This window comes from Parus major, chromosome Z (assembly GCF_001522545.3).
Source record: "Parus major isolate Abel chromosome Z, Parus_major1.1, whole genome shotgun sequence".
Lineage (NCBI taxonomy): Eukaryota > Metazoa > Chordata > Aves > Passeriformes > Paridae > Parus > Parus major.
Window position 1 is genome coordinate 6,435,314 of NC_031799.1, and position 26,099 is coordinate 6,461,412.

Sequence of the window (26,099 nt, forward strand, 5' to 3'; positions counted from 1 at the left end):
CAAAAATCTCTAATATAGGAGCTGTGTATTAAACACTATGGTGTTAATATATCCAGATCAGGTGTGAGCACAGTCAAATGACATCACTGAAAGAGCTAGCTCTGCTATAGTCCTCAAGTTTTAACATTAGTTTTATGTAAAAGAATAGAAATAGATTTTCTGCATCTGGGCATTAATCCCAGATTCTATCTGAACCCAAGGTTGAATCTGAAACTTTTTGAAACACAGTTAAAGCATCAAAAACATCAAAGACATTTGAAGTAGAAGTATCTAAGATCAGCACTTTATTTCATGTGCCCGAAGCTTTTGTGATCCTTTAGCTGATTCCATGTACTGGGTAACATTTAACCACGGCCTTACTTAAAATAGTTAAACCAAACACTAATATTCCTCTAAGAGGGCAACAGATTCCACCTTCTTTTAAAACTTCCTGAGTGAACCAAACCAAAGTGGAAATGTCCTCACAGTCTTCTGCCCTACTCTAACAAAATGAACCCAAATAGGAAAGCTGACTTAAGCAATTACAGTTTTGTCAACATTTGGTTTTCGTTCTGTATTGGAATGAAAAGGCAGAATATCAAAACCCATCTTGGGACGAGGAGTTCTGGAAACACGGAAACTTTTTTTCAGTCTGACATCTTTGATTGAACAAAAACATTTAGACTTTTCTCAAATTGAAATTCAATTTCCAAGCGGCCAGACCTGAGCTGTCGCGGAGCCTCAGGCAAGTGCTGTGGATGGGGGGCACCGTGGGATTTGTAGCCTGGCAGGGGAGCCCAGCCCTGTAAAGGATGGGGATGTAAGACAGCTAAACTATTGCTCTCACAAGAAATGGCTTTCAGCACTATTATTTGAATTGTGGGAAGATTCCACTTTCATCAGAAGTCCTTCAATTACCTTTTTTCAAACAACAGATAATTATCCCCATTTAAAGGAGGAAATGATCTGTGGGTTTAGCAGAGAAAAGGTGACATTTGACCTAAAACACATTCTTGAAAGGTAGAATTAAGTGTTCTGTGCATAATTTTGAAGGGGAAGGGGAAAAAAAACCACAAGAGGACTCTCCTCTCCCCACCAACACACACAAATGATTCATTTGATGTGATGTTTGTGATTTCAGTGAGTTTCACCAGTGTTCTTCATTAAGAATCTACTAGTATACTGGATTTTGAAACATTTATGTCAGGGATCACAACTTATTTTCTGTTGCATAATTTAATGTTATTACTAATTAAATGTAATAATAGTAATGAATGCAGTCCTCAACTGTGAGCAAACTCAGTGACTTTTGCAATTCAGATTGGTTTTTTTTTAGTAGGACTTTCCCAAGAGCAAAAACAATAATGACAACAACAAACAACAAGAACAATAAAAACATTAGAAAAGGAAATTATGAGTATTCTTTACAAAGTGAAAGGCTTCAGAGCTGTAGAAGTACGTCATGCACCACAATTACTGAATCCTGAATGCCTGAATGTTCAGGAGAGTGGAAAGGGTTGTATGCCATGCCTGTGAAGTTCCTGATTCTAGCAAAAGAGCAGTAGTTGCAAGTGGATTACAGCCACTCTCTGTAGTTAAACCACCTGTCTTTATAGAGAAACTTTCTTTATGCTTCATTTAATTCCTTCCCTATTTCTTCTTCATTGCTACTTCTGATAAGTGGAAGTGATGAAAAAATCCTGCCATGGGGACTTTGAGCCGAGTGTTGTCATCTTCTGACTTCTCTCTGTTGGGTCAGCCAGAGTTACAGCAGCACACAGCCAGGCTGGTGGTGAGAGAGGTGCTAGTGCTGACAGCAGATTTTGTGAGAAGGAAGATGGTTAAATATCTAATTTGATGAACTCTACCTCAATCCTCTAGTACCTCAGAGAAGGAGAGGAAAGAGGGAAAAAAAAAATTGTATTAAGGAGTTTTAAGGGAATGGGAAGGGTAATGGAAAAGAACTATGTGTAATGGGAAACATTTTTAGGAACAGACGTGTGGAAACACAGATTTGTGGTAGAAACTGAGAGGTGCATTGGGTGTTTCAAGTGAGACAGATGCATGAGATTAGCTTGCCCTTCATCCTCCTCTCCCACTGTTCTGCTGAGGTCCCATCACCAGTGAGGAATGGAGAAAGATGAGCCTGCTGTGGGGAGGGCAGAGCAGGGATGCTCAGTCCTGGATGGGAATCAGGCAGAGGAAATGCTTGGTCAGCTTAGCTTTGAATGAGAAAGAGAGAAGCCAAGAGGCAGAGAGATGGGGAGAGGCAATTTTGGATACTTTGTTAATTTAAAAGTGCAGTAGCACAGCAGACCTTGTACTTGATGTCACCGATATGAATTTCAGGCCTTTTCTTCTCAGAGAGCATCAGGGAAAGAAGCAAGAAAGGCAGAGGTGACCTTCAACCTTTCCCTCCCTAAAGAGCAGAGGGAAAGGGCTGTCAGATGCAAAGAGGTCAGAGGAGCTCTGGCTGTTACCACCCACCATCAGGAGAAAGGCTCGTCCCTGGATGTGTTTTGAACAACAAAAAGAGATCTTGAGGAAAAGAAAACTTACTACATATCTTGCTGTAATGGATTTTAAATTACTTTATTTACCAGCATTTGCAATAGTTTTCTGTTGGGATCAAGATATCACCAGCTAAAGATAAAGGAATCTTTCAACTGACAGTGCATAGGGTCAGGAAATAATTCTCCTTCTCTCTCTGTTTGGCTTTGCATAATTGACACTGTGAATTATGGGGGTGAAATGGGGAGAATACCATCTTCTAAGGCAGCAAGCACTACCTGGCAGAAGACAAGGACCAGCACTATAAAGTCCAGTGCAGCAAATTCTGTTGTCTCTTTTAATATCCACTGTATTTCACCTGGAGAGTTTCACCAAAACCAAAAAATGTAATGCTCAAGTAGATAAGTCTACTGCTGTTTGTTGTGGTTTATCTCATCCTTGGCAAGAGTGAAATCTGATCAGTGGTGTAAATCCAAATTCCTTTTTCATCAGAACATTTGCTGACAATTTGGACAAGAAATTACCTCTATGGATATTTTATTTCTAGCCACCTCTGTGTGCTGAAGTGCTGTGAAAGTGCTGAAGCTTTCTAGTTCCTTTACCCCCCTGCTCCCCACCCATCTTTTCTGAAGATAGTTCAACTAGGTACAGTTTATTACAGAATAGTTGGGGTTGGAAATTATCTCTGGAGTTCATCTAGGTCAGCACCAGGTAGGGTTGGAGGTATTTTTGATTTATGAGATAAGCTGCCAGAACAAAGAGAAGCCAGCTCGACTCTGCTGCTTTTATTTGTGGTTAGTAAAGAACAGGTTTCCTTGTCATACATCCAACACTTCATTCAGAAAGGAAAGCACAGGCTTTACCAAAACGTTTCTGCCTCCTGTTAAACGTGGAATACTAAAAATCAGTGGCAGACAGCAGTGGAATGATTGCTTCAGATACTGAAGTACATGATATTTCAAACAAAGGGTAGAGGGCTGAGACAGAAAGTTTAGGTGTGGTGTGCGGGAGCTCTTACCTGAATACACAGTCTTCGTTTTGGCTTTGGCTGAGGTACAAGAAAATGCACATCTTAGCAGTCAGTAAAATCCGCTCCCAGGGGTAATGACCCCAGCTTCCCAAAGCCTTTCCTACTTTTAGGAATGTAGCTAGGTCCTTCACAGGAGGCAGGTCTTACCACAACCATGTCTTATGTTCTTGTATGGTCTTTCCCAAACCCACCTGTGGGGCTCAAAGAGAGTCTGGATTCCCTTTGTCTTCCTTGGCAGTCTGGTGGTGACCTCTAGATTTCCTCACGTTAAGCTTTTGTCTTTGACATCCTTGAGATCTTGAAAAGACCCTGAAACCAGTTCTATGCTTCACCATCAGTGTTGTTTTCCCCAGCTGTGATACAATCAACAAGAAAAAATGACACAAATCTTGGCATTTTACAAGAAAAAAATTCCAAAGCATTTCATGGTTTCACAATTGTGCCAATGTACAAATGTTCAAAAGTGATGAATAAGACCCCCAAAAAATCCTAGCACTGATAAACTTTAAAAGATTTTTTTTTTTCTTAGTGGTTGTATTTGACTTCTTATCATTTCTCTTGTAGTTTTCAAGTCTTCAGGGATCAGGACTTGGTTCATATTTTCAAGCTTTTGTTGTTCACAGCAATTTATGTCTGGAAAGGTATTTATTTTTTAACTGAAAACCTGTGATTTGTACACATAACTGCAGAACTCTGAGAGGAGTCATGGATCAACACAAAATATTCTGACACTCTGAGCTACTGCTGGAGTTTGTAATATGGGTTCATTACCACTGTTCTAGTGGCTTCTTTGAAACAAGTAAGTATGGTTTTAAGGATGTTAGAAATTCAAGCAGGAAAAAAAAAAATCTTAATAAAAAAAGCCAGTAGCAAATAGCTGGTCTGCTACAACAAAGATGGTTCTTAAACTGTGTAAGGATTTGTGGGAAATTATTTTTCATGAGGTTTGTGCTAGTGATCTCTTTGATGCTTGCATCCCTGAGGAAGATATGTACATCTTTTAAAGTGTTCCTGGAGATATTCCCTGTGAATTCATGCTAGAATTCACAAAGTTTAGCATCAATTTTCTTTAGCTCTAAGCAACCTCTCAGATGTATTTCTCTTGCATTCTAAGTATAAAAGGCAGTGGCCAGTCAGTGAACCTGGAAAGTGGGGGCCTTGGATATATATTTTTTTTCCTCTTTTCTGCAAAAGAGAAGGGTTTCCTCATGTAAAAGTGACCAAAACAGCTGAGGAAGATAAGAATAAACCTATGCAACATGCAGCAAAGATTCCTCTGAGAGGACCCAGTGGCTTAAGAAAGACCCTTTGAATGATCAATTCTCTTATGTTGTTCATTGATTTTCTCCTGGTTTTCCCTTATCTTTCCTTTCCTGTTGATATCTCTTTAATTGATTCCTGATTACAGATTACACCAGTTACAAACTGTTATTTGTCAAACAATGGAGCCAGGCTTCTCTCTGTGGCTTGGAAAAATGCATGAAGCTTTTGATAGTTTTGGGAGGTTCAAGCTGAACAAACTGTAGAGAGCATAAGATGATCTGGTGGTAATTGGCAAAGAAGGAATCTGTATAGAGTCTTCTTCAAGCAACTACCTTGTTTACACTCCCAGGCCTTTATACTGCTAGGAAATCCTGTATCCTGCAAGAATTACAATGCAGTAGAATCTGCAACTGAGTTCAAAATGTGCTTCTTGGACTCATTATCAACTTCAGCTCTGTTTGCAATGCTTAGCATATAAATTATTTAAATTAAACTAACTACATAAATTATTCAGGTTTCTTTCCCCCCCCTTATCTTTAACAGACACTGCAGAAGTTCAGTGCTAGTGGTGTCACACTTCACTGCCAATCAGATAGGAGTGTTAAAGGCTTCTCACAACATTGGCAGTGCCTAAATGACCATGAGACTCTTAGGAGGCAGGTACCAAAAGTTGAATGACAGTGACCCTGGAACAACCCACCACCAGTGATGGGCAGCATTCTGCTCAGCAGTGTTAAAAGGAGGAAGTTACAAAGGGAATCAGAGGAGGAATGGTTGCTCTGGAATAGGTGCAATCTAATACTGCTGAATTCTTCCTGCTTTGCCTTTGGGTGTCTCCAGGGCTTGTTGCTCTTGCTGTGGGGAACCTGAGGCTGCCAACAGCCCTGCTGTGAGCAAACCCAGTGCAGTGCTAAGGACCTTTCTCCTTAGGAGACCTGGCTCCTGGCTCCCTTATCCCCTGGTGCAGTGTTTACAAACTTCCGTCAAAGGAATGTGGTCTTGATCTCTTCAGCTGCCTCCTTTCCTGCCATCTGCCCTATCACCTTCATGGCCACCATCCACAGTGGCTAGAATGAACCTCTGACTTGAAGGCATGTGCAAGCTGATGTTTCTTTAGGGCCTCAGCCAGGCATCTCTTTAGGTGTTTCACATGGGCAGGTATGGCTCCCAGCTCCAGGAGGGCAATAAATACAGAGACTGCTTTAGAGGGAGGGCTGTTAAGGGCTGGTTTGTGGATAGTGGTCAGAGAGAGGCAGCAATAAAGTGTAACTGTAATAGGAAACATGAACACAGCCCTTCATTTCATTGGACTGTCTGGATTGCTCATTATACACAGGTCTTTTCTCTCCTGTTTTGCCCTTGTTATTTTCTTAATTTCACATTTCAAATATGATTTAAGAAAGCAGCCTCCACCATGTCCCCTGATTTTGCTCTGATTGATTTGTAAATCTCAGAGGACATGGTTGAGTTAGATTTCTGAGTGTGTCCAGACACTGTGATACATCACAGCTGTGGGGTTTGTGGGGGCCATATTTCAGCTGTAGGGAAACAAATAAATTCTTTTGTTCATCACAGTCCCCATGGACCATGCATGTGATGGTTCAATACAGGTTTAAATAATAGAAGACAAAATCCAAGATATTGATGACTACCTGTGTTTAGTCTTGAGTTAGTGTAGCTATCAAGGACTGACATCAATACAGGCTGGAGGGGAGTAAGATAAAGTTATAATAAATATATAAATCATTTGAAGGACACAAAGATGGGCATGGCATGGCCCTTGTTGAAGGAAGAGGGCAGTACAGATCTTACAGCAGGACGACATGGGGCAAAATGCTATCTCCTGAGACATGTGGTGAAGTATCAGAGCATCCTCCCTTTTTTGCACAGCTTGAACATCCCTACAGACCAGGCAGCAGCAACACAGAAGAAGAGTATGGGCTTTTTGCAACTTCAGAGAGTATGAACCTGCTAGAAAGGCAGGCTCAAGACTCAAATGGTATGTGTGTGATGGAGAGCACACTGCCACCCTTGTGACCTGACAGTAAGTCTCATGTTACTTGGGGATTTCCAAGTACCCACAGCTCTTATGAGTATTTGTGCATATAAAAGCTTGTTTTTCTTTGATTTGAAAAGAGCCAAAGATTACATCCTGATCACAGGTTCTGGAGAACCTGAACTCTTAGAACACAGAAGAGCAGAAAAAACCAAATTTTCATCAGAGGAATCACTGAAAAACAAAGCAGAACAAGAATTATTTTAATCTTTCCTCATGATTCAGGGCAAGCAAGGAGTACATATTCTCCTACCTCATTTCTCAGCAGCTTGGGGTTGCTGAAATACAAGTAGGTGAGAGACTTGTCATATTCATTAAAGATGGATGTGGCATGCTTCTTTCTTTTTAGGCCACCAAGAGATGACATTCTGTGTGTGGTGATAACTAAGAGGATAAGATGGTGTTTCTATTGGTTTCATGCTTGCCTGTATTGGAGTAGATAGACGTAATCACCCTGGAGATACTGTATTTACTTCTCTTTACTTATTTACTGTGTTTCTTTTATTTCACTTTAGGGGACTAGGCTGGAATTGACATTTCTTTCTCTTCAGCAGCAGCCTCCTCTCTCAATGCAGAGTCTCTGGGCACTGAGTTAAGCCAGACAGTGGAATGGACCTGCTGTAAATAGTGTTGATAAATTGGGTAGATAACACAGCATGGCCTGGTTTACCCCAGTGCACAGAGTAATAAAAAGGAGCTTCCGCCTCGGAAAGGTCACGGTATTGACAAGGGGAGCGATTGTGGGAATGGCAGTGGTGAGACGCCTGTCACCAAAGTCAGTTTTCCACAGCAGATGCTGAAGGCCTTTTCCTCTCTGCCCTCACCAGTGAGGGCGTTTGATTTAATGGAGCTAGGAAGCCTGTGAAGATGAGGATCCCTGATGCCAAAGAGAACTGAGCTGCAAGGCTCCCCAAACCCCTCAGCATCCAGCCAATCACAAAATGCCCAATTATGCAGGGACTTTTCCAACTTCACCAAGGTGGGCTAGATGCCCCAGGCCTGGCCTAAGTGTCTTTAAATGCTTTCTCACCACACCCTGTGGAGCCACAAGGTCTTAGTGAGAGGGATGATGTGGTGCCACCCATCAGTCACAATTCTGCCAAGCAGTTCAGGGGTTTCATGTGGTAATTTTAAAAAAGGTCCTTTTTTAATCCTGTGCTTATATTTCTCAGTTCATACACAGGAGAGAACCACAGCAGCCAGCAGAGGACCCACCTAATAGACATCATTGAAACATAATTTTGGAGATGCTAGATCAATTGTGGGTCACAGACACTGAGCAGAACTTGGGCCAGGTGCACCTGGAATGATGGAGATCAGCCAAAGAAATAGCTACAATAGATAATTAGGAGTCTCAGACCACTTTGGGGAAACCTGCACCCAAAAATCTGGTCCTCAACAACCCTACCTTCCCCTTTGAGCAGTCAAAGTAAATGTTGTGTGTTCAAAGGCACCAAAGCAGAGATGATAGAACAGAGAGCACAATGGGGTTGACATACATCCACAAATAACAGCAAATTGAATAAGCTCTAAGGTCTTGCCTAGACTTGTGGTCTTTATCATGTCACAGCATTTCTAAACAGTTTTCCAATTAACATGCCCAATAAAAGGACTGGAAATTCAGATCTAACAAGGTCTCATTAAAAAGCAAGGCATACAGCCCACCACCTGAATTCCATGGATCGTGTCAATTGTCACTGGATGTGACATGATTATACAATAGCAGCCATTCTGTGTCACATAGAAGGTCTTCGTAGTCCAACAGCCTTCCCCAACACTGGCCAGCAAAGTGTGCTTAACTAACAGAATTGAGAGCAAAGTCCTTGTTACAATGATTTTTGCCCCACGTGCTCTTCTAGCACTACAAAGCTTATGGGATTCCTAAATCAAACTTGCACATGAAGCACTTTGTACCTCAATGAGAAAGCATACAGTAAGTGAAGACATTGCTGCATGGTGGGGAAAAACATTTGCTCTCCCCAAAGAAGCTAAACAAGTATGACAAAGTATTGATTCCATCATTTTATTTCATGAGTGATGCCCGTGGTGTATTAGGAAAGGGAGTGTGTCCACAGTAGAGTGAGTTCCTTAGCTCTTTAATGTGTTGTGCTGCCCTAATAGTATTATAACAGATGTGGTTTCTGAATGGGAGAAGCAATGGTTTTGGCCACTTTCTCTGTCTTTTGACTATTTACTTACTACAAAATTGGCTTAATAGTAGTTTCCCACAGCACTTCTGGCCTGTTCCCAGCTAGGAAAATCTTGTGAGTTTTTTATAAAAGAGAATGAGATTTTGGGGACATTCCTATTTTGAATTAGGAATTGGCCCACACCAAGGACTAGAGTTTGATGTATCATCAATTTGTGTCACTTACTGCCATTTCAAATTCAAAGTGACGTGGATTTGGAAGCCTTTCTTAATGCGGAACTGTGACCAAAGGGCTGAGTTAGGCCAGGGTGGGAAATTGTAATGGCTTGAGAAGGTGACAGTAAACTGGCTCAGGGGAAGCTTAAGCAAGGCCCAAACGATGCCTATGCAAAGGCAGTCTAATGATTTAATACCCCTGCTCCTGGAGAGCGGTGTCATGAAGCCCAGAAAGGCAATCCTTGCTTTGGCCACACAGTCAGTCTTCCAGGGAGCCAAGATCAGCTCATTAGACTGCAAGATCTGCACTCCTTGCAAGAAGCTGGTCCCCATCCAGTTTTGGCAGTCTCAGCCAACCTGTGCCATCTGTCTGGGACAGCTCCCCAAACACACAGCAAAGCCTTTCTCAGAGCTCCAGCCACATGGAGGGAATATTTCAGAGTGCTGGAAACAGTGGTCACTGTCAAGTGCAGTAGCTTTTGGCCACAGTGGCCACTTTGTCACAGACGTTGCTGAGGTCTTTTGTAATTTCCAGGCACTTCTGGAAGGCAAAAAATAATTCAGTAATCACAAAATTAGAAAAGAAGTGGAAAAGTAACGTTGGTATGTACCCACCTAATGGTTAATATTCTCCCTCTCCTCTACCTCTGACTGCAAATCTCCCTCCTTTATTGGCAGAATGACCTAGACCTGGGCTCCTGTGAAGTGAAGTTAGTTTGGGTTAGTCTTGCAGGAGGCTCTGGGCTCTGAGTGATGATGGGAAGTGAGATAATAGGGCCCTCAGCAACTCACCCTCACCTTAGCCTCGTCCACTGGGCACATACGGGCTAATGCATTCAGCTCCTATTGCTAAGCAAGTCGGGGTTATAAACATGATTTTCATAATTGGGTTTTAACATACATAGAAACCATCCAGCAGCGATGATAGCTTTGCACCAGAAGAGCCTTAAGACAGAGAACAGCTTCTCTGAAGTGTTAAGAATCCCAGCATATTTATCTTAATAAGTTTTATTACAGCCTGCCAGTTTAAACCTAATGACTAATTTATCGTATAAAATACCAGCAATATATTTTTTGGTTTTGCTAATTAATTATCTCAAACAAAGGTGATATTTATAAAACTGTCCAGAAATGGTATGTGCATTAAAATTGCCTTGCAGCAGGAGATGAAATTATTACTAATATGGGATCAAATTATTGCTGTATTGACTTAGTTATTTTATTACCTCATAATGGATTTCTTCATTATTTTCCCCGGGATTGTAGCATTCATGATTGCATTAAAGTCTGTTAATCTATGCAAATATCATTAGGAGCTACTAATAACCATGGCAACTTTCTTCAATTTCAAGGAATGTAGTAAGTACTCCCAATGCATTGTTACGTCCTGTTAGTGTGATGGGATTAACTCAGCCCCCAAGTCCTTGGGACAGTGGGTGGGCAACAGATCCCTGTGAGCCTTTCATGCTTTACAGACAGATAAAGTGGAAGATGGGAATTTGTTCTTCTGCTTAAGAGGTGGCACAATTTTCGGCTCCACCACTGTAACCCTGCCTGATATCAACCAAGTCACCTGTTATTTACGAAAAGGGCCATGTCATATAAATTTCTTCTGTATTTCCAGCTCTGCTGTCTATCCTCAAAAACAATAGCCCACCCCATGTCCCCATGTTTTAAAACTGCAGTGGGAATCATTTTCTAAAGGTCAGGTCATGGAGCAGCTTTTCTACATGCAGGACAAGGCAGGAACAAATAAGAAAGGTGAATTTTCAACACTGGGCACAGCTTTCAAGTGTCTCATGTGTGATCTAATGCCTTCACACTGCTGTTTCAGAGGTGCTCAATGAACCATTTTTGAGAGGACTGAGATTGCTGCAGAGCTGTGAGTGTGTCTGTCAGCGTTTGTATCGACCACTTCAAAAAAATGCAGACAAATATTAAGCCTTGAATGTTTCCCTTTTCAACACCTCTGAAAACTGAAAGATGCATGCATGAGTAGAATGATAGGTAAGCGAAAATACACAGCTGCTGAATGGTATAACTATTTATCTCTATTACCTATTAGTCTAATTTCACATCTCCCATACTTAGATAATGAGGTTACAGACACCTTTGTAGTAAGGCACACAGAATTAAATAGAGGAAAATCAGGTTAAATTGGATCACAGAGTGACAAGGATGGAATTTCATCTCCTTACCCATATCTGTCTGTCTGACTATCTGTCTCTCTAAATAATCTAGATCCACAGCCCATATACAAGCAAGACAATCCCAACAGCAACTTTCCAGCAGTGATTTCCAGCTGATCAGTGCTACATTACTCCTGCAATATTAGGGCTTACATCAGGCTCTCCTGTCATTTCTGAATGGCACCTGAAGCCTCCTCTTTGAATTGACCTTAGACTGAAATCAGTTTAGGTCCAATTATAAGAGCTACTGAACTCTGGGTGCCCTTGTTTTGCTCCATCAGCATGTGCACCACAACTGAGAGGAAGACAGGCTTTGAAAATGTTAAAGGCTTCAGTTTTTGACACAAAAGCTGCATTCTGAACTATAAACAAGCAAAACGGGCTCGAGATGTTGGTGAGCAATCCCACAGCCCCAGGGATTCACAGGAATCCTGTCTTCTCCCTTAAACAGTAACAAAAACCTCCCTCCCAAAAATTCTCATAAAAAAAAAGACAATGCCAAAAACACTGCTATGGAGTCAGAGAAAAGTGGTGTTGGATTAGACATTTGCACCTCTGTAAATGAATTAACAAAATGTGATTGTTTTATGTTTGGCTGTCAATCTGCATTTGGCTCAGAGGGGATAATTTTTACTCAGAATGTGTTAAAAAGTAATTCTGTAGATGGTAGCAGTCTTGGACCCTGTGAAACTCTCAGCTTTTTTGCTGATGAGCTGACCTTGTTTTGTTAAATAAAAAGAGACCTAAAAAAGCATTTGGGAAGAGAAAAAGCAGGGTGAATCCATAGAAAACAAACAAACAAAAAAAGAAACAAAAAAAATCCGCACAAAACAAAACATAAAAAACCTCACCACATTCCTTTTTTTCTTTCTTTTTTCTCTGTATTCTTTCTTCTTCTTTTTTTTTTTAAAGAAGAGCTATTCCTCACGATGAGATGTAAAATAAAGAGAAAAGCAAGCCCAGAAGAAATGCAGGCATTAAATTAGATGGATTGGTTGAAGCTGTTATACATTAATGGCATTATTTCAGGATCAGCTGGGCCCCCTCTCCAGTAGACAACAGAGCCCCAGTCTGCTGGGGGGCTGAACAAAGGACAGTAACAAAGCTGCATTAAGGGTCCTATCAAGGGTCTTTCTGGCTGGTTTCCTCTCACAGCCTGTTGCAGAATACAAGCTCATTAATTCTTTGAGTTTAGACAGATTCTGACAGAAAGGACTCTTTTGCAAAAACCACTGAATGAACCTCCCAACTTGAACTGCTTGGGAGTTCTGGGTCTGGAACACAGGGAGTTGGTCTGCTTGTATTGCTCACCAGACACGGGTCCTAACTCTGCAAAATTCTCAGCTCAGCCCTGCTAAGGGGTTACAATAGATTTAGGTGTGAGGAGACAGATATGGAAGGAGGATAAACATCTGCTTATTGCTACCCAAAACTTGAATTTAGAAGGAGATTGGTCCCACCAGAGTAGTTTGGTCCTGCTGTGCTCAGCACTCCTTTCAGGCCAGTCAGAGAGTGCAGTGGTTTAACTTAAAATGGAGGGTGTAAAAGCACATGCCCTGTGCAAATGGTTTGGACAAATGTGGAAGTGGGAGGCAAGGTTTACTTCTTACTACTTATGTCAGGAGGGTTTTGGAGTGTCTGGATTGGCTCTGAATGGATGATAGCTGCCAACAAAAGCTTTGCTGAGTCTGACTGGGTGGCTTTCATGTAATTTGGAACTTAGAAAAAGTCTGTATTCCAGTGGTGATCCCAATGCAGTCATCTTGAGCCCATCTCAAACAGCAGTGGGGGGACAAAATTACGTGGTGTAAATCAGGATGACTTCACTGATGGTGGAGATTTACACCATCTGAGGACCTGGCTTAGCCCTGTTATGGCAGTGAGCGGCACTGCCTAACCTCCCTGAATTCCCTGCATGGATTCTACACATCACTTAACTTCAGGCAAGACTTTCCCACATTGTCTGAATGCTAATTGCACTTCTGTGCTGAAGCTTATATTAAAATTAATATATAATTCCAAAAAAATAGAGATAATTGAACTGACCCAAAATATAACCCCTTTCCTTATTTCTTAAGCACTTGAGTTTTAGCACAAATCTCTTTTACTGCAGGGGCTTATGTTGTGCCGTCAGCAAATGCAAAGAGCAATTAAACATTTAACATGATCACAAGGAGAAGAGGAAAGCTGCTGTTTAAATGCATCAAGGAAAAAAAAAAAAAAAAGCCCAGGAAAACAGCCTCTTGGGTCTAATGTAAGACAGAAAAAATGCACTATGGTCAGTTCAATTCAAGAGCTTTGTTTATTGGGGATCTAGTATATTATTTTTAAAAGTAAAATTCCTACTTTGCTGAGCTCCTTAGAAGGAGTTTCAAACAAACCTGTGCCACAGAGATGCCAGATTGAAGCAAATGCTTTCTGGAGGGTAAGCGTTATGATTTTCATCTTCCCTTTGTTTTCCTTAGTTGGGAGGGTTACCTGGATCTTGGGGAATATCTGCTTCTGGAAAGAACTGCACTGCATTTCCTCAAAGGAAGAAAAGAAGAAACAGACTTCAAAACTCTGCATCCCTACTGACATTCCTCATTTTTCTGCTTCACGCATTTTCCAGTTCTGCTGAAAGCACGTAATCTAACCTATGAGTCATCTTGGTCAGTGCTGCTGCCTATACCCAAAGTATTAATAAGAGGAATTAGTCCTGTTTGTCAGTCTGTCTGTGAATGAGAGATGTGGGATTAAGTCGCTAGATGATATTTGTTTTCCGTAGCTTATAGAGAATGTTTATTCAGTTGCCATAAGGACATCAGGGTCATGCAGCCTGATATGCAGCTTGAGCAGGCAACTGCAGCGTGCAGCCCCATTCATAGGGGAGTCGAGTCCCTATCAGAGCAAGCAGCCCTGATTTGACATTCTGTTTGTCTGAGGGGACTGCCTTAAAAGTGCCCTTGGAGTCAGTTTCCCCAGTACAAAGGGATGCACAGCAACACAAGCTCAAAAAAGACCTCACTCCTGCTAAGGGGTGGATGGGGAAGAGCAGATAAGTAATGGGACTCCAGAGCTGCTGTCAACCTGACAGCATCTTAACAAAGATACCGAGGAATTTTAGGGGGCCTAATTTAATAGGATTTCTCAGGTCTTTTCATGGGTTTTCAATTAAGTGTTTTTCAGGACAGGCTTTTCGATTCTGCTGGGTGGTTTAGGAGAAGAAGCCAATGCCAGAAAACCAAACAGGTAGTGAGGTTGCTTGTCAGTTATGTGGGGTACCAGGGTATGAGATGCTGAGAAAATCTTTTTGGAAGGGTGTGACACAGAGAGATTCTGAAAAGGAGTGCTGGTCACCAGGAAGAGCACCAGGTGCCCAGAGCAGACTTTCTGCAGCATTTAAAACAGTGGGAGAACAACAATATGAAACCATTTCCCTACATTTTAGGAGGGCATCTGAATGCCAGAAAATGGAATCTATTTCTTCCTGATCTGAGATTTTTATGAGTTTAGGATTTAGAGTGCTTTTTCTTTTTTTTTTTTTTTTTTTCCCACAGACACAGCTTTAAAAGTTTTTAGGTTGAATTCAGAAAAAGTGGGAAAACTACTCAAATATCAAATGCTTTCTGCCTGCAAGTGCTTTTTCTTTTTTTTTTTTTTTTTTTTTCCCACAGAAACAGCTTTAAAAGTTTTTAGGTTGAATTCAGAAAAAGTGGGAAAACTACTCAAATATCAAATGCTTTCTGCCTGCAAAAGCATTTTCTTCTCAGCTCTTGGATTAACACCTTGACTCAGGCATGCCTGTGACACAGAGAGGCTCTTTATTTGCCAATCTCAATTTTTTCTGGGATAGCAATATCAGACACAAAGCAACATTTTCTCTAGTAGATTGTGCCACTAATACAATAAGGGTCTAATATATTAATGAATAAGGATCTATAATATGCTAATATTTCTGCATCACATTAATATTCTATTAGACTAATGTATTATTATGCTAATAAGTCTATTAAAAATGCAAAATATAATTATTCGTTCTGTATGGCTCCACTGTTGAAATCTGATTCCTGCCCTAGACACACTTGTGTGTATATTTCTAGAAATTGTATTACCTGCTGTGCAAAGTTAGCTTGATCTACACCTGATGTCTTTCATCACGCACCCCAAGCAGCCGAGAGAGGATTTCATAGCCCCAAACCCATTAACAGGTGAAACAGATTAAGTGCTTCAGCAGGTCTGCATTTCAGCAGTGGGAGAGACAGGCTGACAGCCATGCTTTACACACGCCTCACTCTCTCTTGGAATTTACCTTTCTATTCACTGAGCAGCTGATTGAGAGGGGACCCTGCTCTGGGTGGGTGTGCTGTGCCAGAAGGGGCTAACACACCTAAATCCCAGCAAGCCAATCCATAGGAAAGGGTGCTATGTGAGACCCGCTGAAAGAGATCCCTTTTTCTGTGGTGTTAGCTTTTGCCAAGTTTAGGTAGCTCCCTATTCAGTGTGCTGTTCATATAGTTTATTCTTTAATGCCTAATTTCCCCCGACACCATCAAAGGAACCTAATCCACAGGCAGAGAAGGCTGTGACTTCCTCTAGCTAATCTTGAACAACGGGGCACTGTGTGTCTGTTTTCCCCCCTGGTCCCAGCCCTGGCTATGCTTCTGCTCCTCTGTCACTGTTGAAAGAGAATTTTCAGTGTGCCTCCCACTCTCCATAAATATATCCACACTCTTGCTCACTCCTGAATAATGGCATTTGGAGGAGAGGTCTCCTGCAGATCTTTCTACCACAGCTAAATGTTCACTTGATTGCTTTTAGATGGGCCAATTAAGAATGAAAAGGGAAAGTGAACAGCATGGTTTTGTTTTGTTTTAAAAATGTCATGTTTGCCAAGTTTATTAAGCAGGAGCTTAGAACGAATATTGAATTTTCTAAGACTGACTCTGATAAAATTTGGAAAAGAAAGTGGAAGGACATGTCCTTCCCCTTGTCACTGTCAGGATAACTCACTGCCCTGTATCAATGTCTGCATCTCCTGGCACCAGCCGTTTAATGGATGTTACAACAGACATCTTTAATGAAAGAACAGGGTTTCTGTTACCTGTCTGAAGATCTATTCACTTCCTTATTGCCACTGGAAAGAGGCAGAGAATTGAATGGAGAAGGCTTCTGACTAAGAGAAATCCTTTCTAATGGGGAGGAAAGAAACTCTGTGGGTAGAACTCCTGGTCTAGGGAGGCTGAGGCTCTCTGTCACTGGAGGCTGGTTAAAAATGGGAAAAATGTATCTGTCAGTAATAACATATTTTATGTGGTTCTGCACTGTGCCAATTGAGCTAGGGAGCTTCTCCAGGTTCCTGCCAAACCTTTCCTCTGCTTCTGGCCCTTCTTTCATAGGCAGCAGACTCAAGGCTTTGTGAAGACCCTCACAGCTCTCAGGTATGGTCTCTGTAGGTATCTTTGTTTGATACCCAAATAGCACAGAAGTTGGGATGGCACAGAATTGTCCTTAAGTGTGGAATAAGAGGAACTGTTTATAAGTGCATCATAAAACTGGGAAGTGTGCTCAATTTTACAAAACTTAAGGCTTTCATAAGCATCTACATGCTTTACACAAGCCCACTGCCTTGTGCATGAACAACCTTGTTGTGTGGTGGCTGATTCTGTCAGGCTTAAGGATCCTGCTACCATTAACAGTGGCTGGATTTCTCTTTTAGAGCAAGAGAAAGAAATCTAGATCTGTGGAAGTGAAAATTTAAACACTTAGTGATTATTTTCTATGGGTATACAGCCTGATATATATATATATATATATATATATATATATATATATATATATATATGCATGAGTGATAATGAACATATGTGGCTCCCTGACTTGAATTTTCCCTAGGACACATGGTGAATGAGTAAGGGACTCAATTACACAATATTTGAAATAATTTTATTTTTACTGTATCGCATATCTGACTTTGAAATTTCACTATTTTCAGGGCAGCAGCAGAATGATTATAAGTGAAAATACACATAGCATAGTCTACAAAACAGGAAACTCATACTCAAATCTTTACACTGTCCATGTTTTCAGCTTGATGGTGGTGTTCAAGAGGTCCCACAGAAAATTCCATTTATGTTATTGTCATTGCCATTATTATTGCAATATATTTACTCATGCACCACCATTTGCTGTGGATTCTCCAAGATGATGGTCAAGTGGTTTCAAACTGCTTTCTCAACTTGAAGTTCAGTGGAGCTACACTGATTTACATGAGCTGAGACTTTAGCCCAAAGTTCCTGTTGAAAGTGACAGAAAGCTTTTTGCTGGTCTGTCTCTCCCTGGGAAAGATAACGCTTTTCACAGAAAAGTTGTTATTTGGTGTGCTGTCTTATGTAACAGCACTGCTGGCAAAGTAGAGGGACCAAAAAACATGAGGTGTCTAACATTCATGGAAAGGCTCAGGGTGCTGAAGTGACCAACCCCTCCACAGCACTATCCACAGAAGGAGGATTTTATCCAAATCTGTTCTTCAGTTTCTGCCGATATCTTCACTCTACATTTGTGTAGAACAAAGTTTTAAGTGTAATTATTCCTCCAGCCTTTTGCTTTACCTGAGTTAATATTAGCAAAAATCTTCCTGTCCTGCCTCCTACCTATATTTCTGTGTCAATACATATCCAAAATATTTCTTTTTCTTCTCCCAACATGGCCAGAACAGAAGTTAGCCATGCTGATTGCCTCCTTTTTAAAGTGGTATATTGGATATTTTGTTGGTTTCTTTGACCTCTAATTGGTTGATCCACAAAGGGAGATAAAAGTACTCCAGTGTGCTTCAGCTATAACCTTAGATCTGCTAGTTAAGCTCAGGTGTTTCAGGGTTGGTATTTATTGAACCATCACCATCTTTAAGAAGTGTGTGGGCTGAAGAGTGAGAAAAGCCCTGCAGAGGGAGGGTTATGTTGCTCATCTCTATGTCAAAGACCAGCCCAGAGGTTCCTGTGCAAACACCTGGAATGAGTTTGCTGCAGGAATCCTGAGCTGCAGAAGCCTGGTACCTCACTGTCTGTGAGTGTATTTTCTTCTCTTGGGTTTGCTTCATACCAGGATAAATAAGCAAAGATTGGCCTGTAAATCTTACACAGAATGCAATTCCCTCTGTATATAATGTTCCTCCTTTTGATGCAGAGGCTTCTTTTCCCCTCTAACTTTTTCTGGTTTTCTTTCTCTTGATCTCAGTTTTCTGCAGTCTGAATGCAGGCATGTGTAAAAAATCGGGGTGAGAGGATTTGGTCTCTCTCCAGGCAAAGAAAACACCAGAGGTTAATTAAAAACAAAAGGCAGCATAAAAAGCAATTCCCTTTCTCTCCTACTCTCTCCCCACACAGCCCCTTCAAGCCCAGGGTTTCATGCAGGAATGAAGTTAGCCAGGACCAGGATGGAGGCAAGAGTCCTGGAGGAGAAAAAGGGTTTGCAATCTTTGGACAGAAGTAAAGGTGGGGAAGACCACCACATCAGTGTAATCCCCGTGCAGTTTAATTTAGGCCTGTTGTTTCTTAATGAGCTTTTATTCATTTTTAATTTGACAGGTCTTCTTTCCCAAAGGAAGGCTAAGAAAAGAGAAAAGAGAAACACAACAGTCGGGTACAGAGCAAAGTCTTTGACAATATTTCTTTTTATATTTGTTTCTTTCTCTCTTAACTGATAGCTAAAATATCTTTCTAATACATTTCTCTTTCCTCTTACTAATGTATTAGGCAGAAAATTGGTTTTTGGAACTATTAAATGAAATAAAGAATCAAGAAAGCAGATTGCAAAGATTTGATAGAGAATGTAGGGGAAAAATAAATTCCTTCCTTCCTCCCTAGATATATATATATATCTTAGATCACATCTAATTGGTTAGATCAAGCCGTAATAGTATTTAAAGAGAAAAGTCATGGAGGTTTTACTGTAAGGAACAGGAATGTCAGGGGTGGGATGAGTGTGTGGGATATCCAGTCTTGCTGGCATGGCTGAAATGGGATCTGGTCCTTTTGATTAAGAGTGGGGCAACTTTCCACCAAAGCATTCATCACAGATCGGAGTCTGAGACTAAGTGAGAAGCAGGCTTGTTCATTTTGGTTGCTGGGGTTCCACATATCACTTCCTCTCCCTCTTTCACCCATACATACACAGGTAGACTTTAAGTGTAATATTTTGCACATCTCCTACCACTGCATTACATCCCGCTGGCCATATCTTGACAGGCTGCATCAGTCAATAATGATGTAATATTAAAGGGTAATGACACAGCCATGCAGAGTAATGAGAGAAAGCAATTTCTCTCACTATTTACCCATTTACCAATCGATTGAATTCATCATGTCAAAAACACAGGGATAAGTCCATGAGAGGCTGACATATGTTCCTATTGTGTAATGGTTCTGCTCAGCCGGCTGACAAAAAAGTCTAAGTAAACATATTAAGTTAAATTCTGCTCAGGGTGCGAAGACAAAGGAGAAAAAGGAAACAAGTCTGGACATGAACTTGGACTTGGAGAGTGAAAAAAATATTTCTAAGAAATAAGGAGATGAAAGAAGGTGAAAGAATGCAGTTTGGGTCCATGCAGTGAGCCTCAGTTGAGGCATGTGTGTTGTTTCAGCAGAGTGATTAATTAATACAGGTGTGTCTATTATTACAGACTTTCTCTAGACTGCAACTCCACTTTACAATCCTTCTTTTGAGAGTCTCTACCAGCTCAAAAAACATGACCTGCCCCCAGAGGTTAGGATGGACAAACTTCATTTACAATCAGGCAGAAAGTGAAACCCAGACAAATCCTTAGATTAAGCGTAACAGGACCGGCATTCCCTTCTGGTGGTGAAATGGGAAGGGCTTGGATCTGCCACAAGCAAAGCTTGATGACCAGATGTGTCCAGGAAAATTACATTTGAAAAAAGCAGGAGGCAGATTTTATGCATAACTTGGTGAGGAATTCCTCAAACTTCCAGGAAGCAGAGAGTCTTCCAGCAGTGCTGTCACTATTTTGGGTTCTTCCACCAAGCAATTTGAGGCTGATGTGACAGGACCCTTCTGCACCTTCATTGATTCTGATTCCCATTTGGAGGATTGATATTCCCTCCTCTGAAAAGCAAAGTGGATATACATTTCTAACCCAGCTGCTCATATTTACAAAGATATTTACGAAGCAGATCCTGCAGAAGTTGTATGGCTCTTGGAGCAGCACATTAGAAAGGAAGGTGTCAGACTCTGAATCTGGCTGATTATCAAATGATGAAGTGCTTGGCTTTACTAAACCATAGGCATCCTGCACAAGCTGTGGGCAAAAAGACAAATACACACCATATACTAAAAGCAGTCATATGTGAGGTGCTGCCCTAAAATACTGTGCTGAAGTAACTGAGCAAGGCTGTGGGAGAAGAATAGGGTGGAAAGAGGAGTTAAAAATCACCAAGGCTCTCACAGGTCCTGGGCCAAGGAGGTTTGGAACTGAGGGCATGGAGAAAGGAGAGGGATAAGGATGTGGCAAAGTATTTTTTCCTTTTATTTTCTTTCTCTGAGCTGTTTATAGATGTAATCCTACAACTGCAGAGTGTAAATCCTACACAAGCCCGAGTGATTATTGCAGCTGGAGGCTCTGGGTGGTTTTGTAACCTCTCTGCTCTGCTTCAGCTGCTGAAAACCAAGAGGAAAGGGGAGCTAAGGGAGGGAAGTGAAAGGAAGGAAGAGAGCTGGGCTATAGTAAAAATCTTGATCCAAAAGCCCAGCTATTTTCCCAGCACTTAATGCCTCATGAAAGCTGTCCGAAGAGGGGAAGGAGGCACTGGCTTCTGGGCTACATCAAAAGCAGTGTGATCAGCAGGTAGAGAGAGGTGATTCTCCCCCTCTGCTCTTATGAGGCTCTGCCTGAAGTGTTGAATCCAGCTCTAGGACCCTCAGCATAGGCAAGACCTGTGAGAACAGGTCCAGAGAAGGACCAGAAAGATGATCAGAGGGCTGGGGCAACTCTGCTATGGAGACAGGCTGACACAGTTGGGGTTGTTCAACCAGGAGAGCAGGAGGATCCAGAGTGACCTTCCAGCACCTTCTGCTAACAGAAGGTTCTAAAAGAGAACGGGAGAGGGACTTTTTAAAAGGACCTGTACTGAAAGGACAAAAGGTGATGTCTTTCAACTAAAAGACAACAGGTTTAGATTAGGCATTAGGAAGAAATTCTTGACTGTGAGTGTGCTGAGACAATGGCACAGTTTGCCCAGAGAAGTTTGGGATGGCCCATCCCTGGAAGTGTTCAAGGCCAGGCTGGATGGGGCTCTGAGCAAACTGTTGGAAGGAGTGGAAGGAGTCCTTGCTTTGGCAAGGGTTGTAACAAGATGATCCTTAAGGTCTATTCCAACCCAAACCATTCTGTGATTCTATGCTTTCTCCAAAATTCCTTTTCTCTCATGATGTCCTCCTGTACTGGGTGTGTAGGAAAATGCAGTGTGATGTGATCCAGCACCAAATGCTGGTACAGTGGCCCAGGTTGCTGTCAGCAGGAGCTGGCTGCAGCGTTTATCTCCAGCTGTCCCAGCTCACAAGCGTGCCCACCTGGCACACAGCAGCACATTTGCCTGCAGCACGGCAGAGACAGCCCAGGCTGAGACCAGCTTGTGCCTTGTCATGCAGGGACACAGACCAGCCTGTCAGACACAGGAAACCACAGCCAGCAGTCAAATGGCTCTTTCTGGCCTTATAGTTTTAAGCCTCAATCATATGTATGTTTACCATTTTCTTTTTTTTTTTTTCCTTCATTGAGAGCCATTAATTATGGAAGAATGTGGCAATCTTTGGGACTTGCTTGCAGCGTGTCCCCAGGGGCTTGACCACACAAGGGCACCTCTGCTGCTTTCTCTCTCTCTGCTTTGGGGAGGCTTCCAAAGGAAGGCAGGGGATATGTGAGCGGAGGGAGGGCATTTTTTAGTCAGCAGAGTGTGATGATTTCTTCAAGTGATGCAAATGAAGAACGCAGAAGCAGTCTTCTGCCAGCACTGCCGCATGCAGAGCATGGCTGTGCCCATGGAGCTGTGCCAGCTCGGAGAGGAGGGGACACGAGCACAGTCCCTGCAGCCTCCTCAGCTAAATGGGCTGCTCATGCCTTGGGACACATCTGTGCAGCACCTAACCAAGTGGGGCTCCTAACAGCCTGCATAATGGAAATAACTTACAATAATAAAGTAAATAGACAGTAAAGCTGTCTTCTGTAATGTTATTCTCTAGGTGAAATGAGATGCCAGAAATGAACAAACAGCCTCCAAATGATATTAAAATGTCTTTCACTTTTAATAATTTAAGGGACATATTAGTGAGAAAGCTAAGAAAACTTAAAAATGCATTATTTTTCAGGCTGATGGTCTTTTTCTCAGACTCTCTCCTGTCTCATCCACTGAGGACTCATTGACATATCCTAGGCTGAAGCAGAGCATTATAATAAGTTATTGGAACAAAAAGTTTTCCTCTTTAATTTTATTTACTAAGTTTGTCCTCAGAAAAGCTAGTTTAACTTTGGGAGTTCTGCTTCTAAAAAATAAATTTTCTCTCTCCCTCCTTTCATTATTCATCTCTCTCTCCTATCCCCTTCTTTGCTCATCTCCCCCCTTTTCTCCCACCCCTTCAATCCTTCCATCTCTCTCTCTCTCTCTCTCTCTCTCTCTCTCTCTCTTTCTCTCATCCTTTTTCCTGGTTTAAAAATCCCTAGACTGTCTCCTTGAGTGTTAAGGACAAACTGGCAATAATTTATGTTATAGTGTGATATGAAAAAAATTACATTACACTATAAATTATAATATGAAGAGTGAAATGCCAGGAAGGATGCTGGTGGAAGTCCCATTAGACAACAGAGTTCTATTGCCTACCACTCCCCACAGAAATCTTAGAAGGTTTGCATGAAACTGTTGTGAGAGGAGAGAATCTGGAGGAGGGAGGAGGTAGAAATACAACACAAAAGATAAAATATGTAATCATGGAAGCAGAAATTTTTTACTAATGCCCAAAAAGAAGGGTGACTTTTTAAAAGACCTATAGAAATTTCAAATCTGGCCACCTGGGATTCTGTGGTGCTGCCTCAAGCTGGAGCAGAGGCTGTGGGGAGGAGCTGTAATGTGTGTTATCAGAGGGGCTCTTGGATTTCATCCTCCCAGACAATCCCTGTGGAAGTCACAGAGGTTCCTTGGGTTTTCAGGTATCCCTGCTCATCACTGCAGGCCCAGAGCTGCTTGAGGAGGTGCCAGGGGCTGCCTGAAACCACTGCTCTGGTGGTTCTTCTCTGAGAACAGGAGTAATCAGGAGCTGGTTGAGAAGGGCTCTTGGAGAAAAATGGCAGCAAGGAGAGATGGGAGTCAGGAGCCCATCTCTGACCTTGTGCTGGACTATTGCTCCTGGAGTCAGGTGGCTACAGGGGAACAGGGACAGGTGATTTCCTACTTGTGGGTACATATTTGTCATAACAATTACCACTACCCAGCACCTGAGAAGATCCCAGGAACCTGTGGAGTCATCCTCATCTCCCTGTGTACTGCCTGTCCCCCAATTATTATTTAATCCCTAAAAATCTTCACACATTGTCCATCCCCCTCAATCTCAACCTGTGTTCATCTCTTCCTTAGATATGATGGCAAAAAGAGGTGTTGGAGCAAATGAACTCTTTTGTGCCAAAGGCTGTAGGTCATGAAAACAGAAGGTACAATTTACCCAGGGTTGGTGGAGATGTTGTTTTGCTCCTATCTCATGTCTGGTTGAAATAACTGAAACTGAAACTATCAGTCAAATTTTATAACACTGCAGTATTAGTGAAGAAACTAGAGTCCTCTCTAGATACCAGGTAAAGAAAGAGGATAAGTTCATTGTAAGAAAGGGAATATTTTTATGATGGACCAAGAATAAAAAAATACCTATTTTTCTTTAGAGATAAAAGAAATAAAAAGACAAAAAAGGGAAGGAAAAGAACCCAAAACTATAGATTATTATTTTACTTTAAAAAAAAAATAAAAATAAAGGAAACTAAAACCATACCAAACACCCCAATCAATGGAGAGAAAAGCAGCTTTGAGTGCCTTATTGAACTGACCTACAGAAAAAGCTTCAGAGTTTCAAGCCCAAACAAGTCCCTGATAAGATGTGAAATGCAATGGAAAAATCATTTAGGGGAAACAACAGAGAAGCTGATTTTGCTCTAGTTTTACAGGTCGGTTCAATAAAGGTTCCTGAACTCCCTTTTCTGTGTAATTCTAAGGAAGGGTCATTTAATTAATATATTTATCTGAAGGAAGAAAAAAAGAAGAGTAAGGGAGGGAGAAAAACAAACTTAAAACAAAGACTGTATTTCACATTGAGCATTGCAGGTTTTGGTTGAGGTTCTGTCTGGCACATGAGCTCTCTGAGTACCCACAACCCTTTCTTCCACATGGTTGCTCTCTTAGCTTCATCCTCTAATTTGGTGTATAAATTATCACAAAAATGATGGAATCCAGAGAGGAAAAACACATCCAAGTACATTTCTTACTCATGTTTTCCTTCTTTAGCTCTTTGTGATTCATTTACTGCACTTTCAACCAGCCCTCCTGGTTTTATGAGATGTTGAAAGACAGCTCGAGCATTTTATTATCTCTCTGCCAGCCTCCAGAAGAGTATCTAGCAGTGCTCAGGATACCCCCTGCAGCAGGACTGGTGAATGTAAAACCGTGGGGCTCAGTCCTCATCTCCACACCATCACTCATCCCCTGCCCCTGCCTTTGCTGTGCATCCTCCTGGGCATGGCACAGCTGTGCAAACCTCAGCACACCCCAGACTCCCGAGCTGGGAGCATCTCCACGGCCTCTGGCGGACACACCTCAGGCTGAAGCTGTCTCGACAACCCTTGACAGCTCTATTTCTCACACAGGCAGGGCTGCTGAGGGGGCAAAGCAGCAAAGGGCTCATCCATCCCTGTGTTTGAGAAGGCAAGTCTGTGTCCATCTCTCGGTGCTCAGCCTAAGGCACTGAATGGGTGAGTTTGGTGGCAAAGACATGTTGTCTGCAGAAGATTTTTGATCTGCTAAATGTGGCCACCAAAGCCCTTTCACAACTCTGGAGGTCCAGCCCTGCTTCCAAGAGATGAATACTTGATATGGCATCAAGCAGCCCGAGGGGGCACCCCATGAACTGCCTGGATCACTGGTTAGGAGCTGTACCGTAACAGAAAGGGGGTTTTGTGCAAGAATAGGGTAAAAACACAGTGTGTGGTCCCTCTAGTGGTGCTCCCCATCTGAGAGCCACGCTGGGAAAGGCAGCAGTGCATCTGGAGCTGGGACTGGCATGTCTGTGTGCGTGTCATACATGGAGTTATTGTTGCCATCTGTGTTCCTATAGCTTCTCCCTGTTACTTTCCTATCGATGAAAGATGGAGAGAATTTCCCCCTGCCCACTTCTTAATGATATTTTTATTAAAAGGGTGTTCTGCACAGAGGGAGGAGAAGGGTTAACAGAAAAACTTTTCAAGGTGAGATGGAGAGCTAAGCCTTCATGCTCTCGAGAAATTGAACTGTGGAGAAGTGTGGGAAAAGGCTTTCTTCCCCCGCACCACCACAATGCGGTCTGTCTCAAATTAAAAAAAAAAAAAAGAAGAAATACTGTAAGATTTTTTTTTCATGTTCTTCCAAATATCACTTCTGCTTGTCACAATATTTATAAAAACCCTCTTGCTATCTCAAGCTG

General features: G+C 41.9%; 1 protein-coding gene and 1 long non-coding RNA gene across 17 annotated transcripts in view; one reads left to right on the forward strand and one right to left on the reverse strand.

Moving 5' to 3' along the window:
- Positions 1 to 26,099, forward strand: part of CELF4 (CUGBP Elav-like family member 4) — a 705,470-nt gene that overhangs the window by 468,279 nt on the left and 211,092 nt on the right. The gene's annotated exons all lie outside the window — the stretch shown is intronic.
- Positions 8,794 to 12,264, reverse strand: LOC117245608. The gene is made up of 3 exons (XR_004500468.1): positions 12,245 to 12,264; positions 9,820 to 9,902; positions 8,794 to 9,745 (listed from the first exon to the last, which is right to left on the reverse strand). It is a non-coding gene; the product is annotated as an uncharacterized LOC117245608 (long non-coding RNA).